This window comes from Carex rostrata, chromosome 7, assembly GCF_964058835.1.
Source record: "Carex rostrata chromosome 7, lpCarRost1.2, whole genome shotgun sequence".
Classification (NCBI taxonomy): Eukaryota; Viridiplantae; Streptophyta; class Magnoliopsida; order Poales; family Cyperaceae; genus Carex; species Carex rostrata.
The window spans coordinates 13,945,447-13,948,809 of NC_135924.1; positions in this window are offsets into that span (position 1 = coordinate 13,945,447).

The following is a 3,363-nucleotide window of genomic DNA, read 5'->3' on the forward strand; positions in this document are numbered from 1 at the left end:
GATAAGTTCTTCTACCAAATCCCACCTCCAAATTCTGAATAATAATAATAGCGCACACACGGACAAAACAAATAAGGTGTTCGTCATTCATGAGAGCAACAATTAAAACAACGAAGCAAGTTTAAATAATTAATTAGATTCAAATTTATTAGTTAATCGAACACGTACAAAATAAAAAGCGCTGTAATTTATATTTCTAATATTTTAGTTTCTAATTTTAATTAGAGGATGATTCAATACATGAAAACACATTCGTTTTACTAATATGTGTGTCTGTATATATATGAGTAAGACTACTATGCTTTGCAAATTAAAGTGAGTGTTTTAATTTGCGCTCATATCTCTAGTTTTAAAGTTCAAAACGTTGATCCAAACCATTGAAGTTGATTTTCATATTAAATTGTGCTTGCATACCAAATTTTATATTTGTTATTAATTTACTTCTTTGAATGTTTATCTTTCAATCTTGTGCCAAACAAACCATATAAGTTGTTACCATTTAGGGATATGTATAAATACTTAAATACATGTAAAATGCTGGTAATATATGGCAAAGATTAGTAGTTGGGAATGTCATTTGCAATTTGAATTTTAAATTGTCAATGCACAATTAAACCCTTGGGATGATGTTGCTTAACAATATAGTTATTTGATCCATTCTCAAATATAATGCTCACATTAATATCATGATTCAGAGAATTATATTATGATGGAATAAAATAATTATTGTCGATTACTATCTGGTTAAAATATCCACACGATGGATTTAAGTGCGGAAAGTCTCCTATAAATTAAAAATATATATATATATATATATAATTTTATACTAAATATGTCAGTCCGTTTAATCTCAATTTTTTAATTCTCACCTACCCAAGAATGGAGGAAAGTTTAAAGAATGAGATCAATTGATTCTGATTTATTTTCAAAATTATTTATTTATATCTAATTTTCAAAATTTATTTACTTATGTAATTTAGAGTAAAATACGATGAATATTATAAAATTAATTTCTATTCACAATATAAAATTTTTTATATAATTGATCTTCAAAATATAATATAAAAATCTGACTCCGTCCCTGCATCTACTATCAAAATTTCCAAATTAAATAGTTGAGCAATTCATACAAGAAATAGTATAATGATTCTGTACACATGTGTTACTCTTTGTTATTCAATGTCAACCATTTACTTGTCAATAACGGTGTAAATAATCAACTGTATAATTAATATCCACATCCTTTTCTTTCTATGTACGGACGTTCTAGTAAGGCTCTTTGACTATGAGCATGCATATGGTCAAGTAATAATTGTCCATATATCATTTTAATTATGAGGATGGTCAAGTAAGGCTCTTAATTTGACTACGAGTAAATAAAAACAGTAGTAAATCATCCTTCTAATTAAATTAATGAAGAGGCCACATCCTATATATGTTTTAATATTTGTACCAGATCTGTTTGATTGAATTGAGAATAGGCGATTCTTGTTAATTAGATTATTTGGAATAATCTATTCGGTGTTTGATTGGATTAGAGTAACTAAAATAGTTAATTCAATTTTTTTTTGTCTTATTAGAATATGGTATTTCCCTAACATGCCTTTCAAAAAAAGAATATGTTATTTCTAAAAGTTTTGAAATTTAACTATTCTAATAAGACAAACAATAATTATTCTTAATTTGATTATTCTAGCTATTTTATTTTGCAACCAAACATACCTTATTTTAGCCACTAAATCAAACGTTTATTCTCAATAATTCATAGATCTTGTATTACTTTTACAAGTCAAATAAGTAGGCGTGACACGATGACTTCCTATCTTGTTTTCCTTTTCGATCTAGTACTGTTAATATTTTAAATAAAATTATGCTAATGCACAACAAGTTGGTTACGTTAATTTGTAAGGTTTAAAATAATTTTGGTAGCATAGTAAATCTACACTTTGTGTGGACAATACTAATATGACAAAAATACAATGGTTTTTTTTCTTCAGGAAGATTTTCAGATTTTTCTTTTTAATAGAAAGATGGAGGTCTAATTTTCAACTCTAATTTTCAACGCTTTGTGTGAACTCAAATCTAGAATCCATCAAATCGGCTTTAAATGACGAATCCGAACCATTGAAACCTGCCTACATTATGAGTGATGTGTCTACATGTGAAAATTTTAAACTTTCAAATTAATTTAGTATAAAGTCAAGCGGTCAAAAAACATTCAAAAATTGAATGCATTAAAATTAATTTGTTAACCTTCCAATTTGGACCGATTGACTTTATATTAAATTAATTTGATTGTTTAAAATTTTGACATGTAGACGCATCACTTGTAAGGTAGGCGGGTTTCAACGGTTCGGATTCGTCATTTAAAGCCGATTTGATGGGTTTTAGACTTGAGTTCGCCAAGTGGCTTGGTGACCTTAAGAACACCCTAGTTCTACTCATATATATGAGTGTGTGTATAACTACATATAATACATCACATTTTTCATACATCATCATGCTTCGTATTTTATATTTTTCCTTTTAAAGTCCAACCTATTAATCTGAACTCCTCAACATGGTATTTATATTAAAACATGTTTGGAGACCAAATTTTATAAATTTTGGAATATAATTACTATTTTTGAGAAAGGTAGAAAATCAATGTTTATATGGTCCAAAAAAAGTTATTTTATATCTATCTTAAACAATATTATTTTTTTTTTCCAAAAATTATAAAATTTCATCGAGAAGCATTATTGTAGTATGAATATCATGTTGAGGGGTTCAGATAAACAATTTGAACTTTGAAAACATAGATATAAAATATGAGATATTGGAACCCTCCTATATAGAGTGATGCTACGATGCTTTGGGAAGTAAAGAGGATGTTTTACTTCTCACTCATATCTCCATTTTTAAAGTTCAAATAGTCAATCTGAACTTCTCAACATGATATTCCTATTGATATGTGCTTGGAGACCAAATTTTATATTTTTTGAAAATTTTTAATTATTTTTTTGAATTTTTGAAAATCGCAGCTTTTCATTAAATAAAAAAATAATTCAAAAATTCAAAAGATACTGATTTTCAAAAATTCCAAAAAAATAGTAAAAAGTTTTCAAAAAATGTAAAATTTGGTCTCCAAGCACATACTATTATGAAGATCATGTTGAGAAGTTCAAATCGACTATTTGAACTTTGAAAATAGAGATATGAGCGGGAAGTAAAATACCCTCTTTACTTCCCAAAGCATGAGAGAGAGAGAGAAAGTGGTTAATATCAACACGTTTGATTCAGAGCTGTGGTGCAACTAATTGGTTTTCTAATTTTCAAAGTTCAAACTATCGATTCAAATTGTTAGATGTGATCCTATATTAA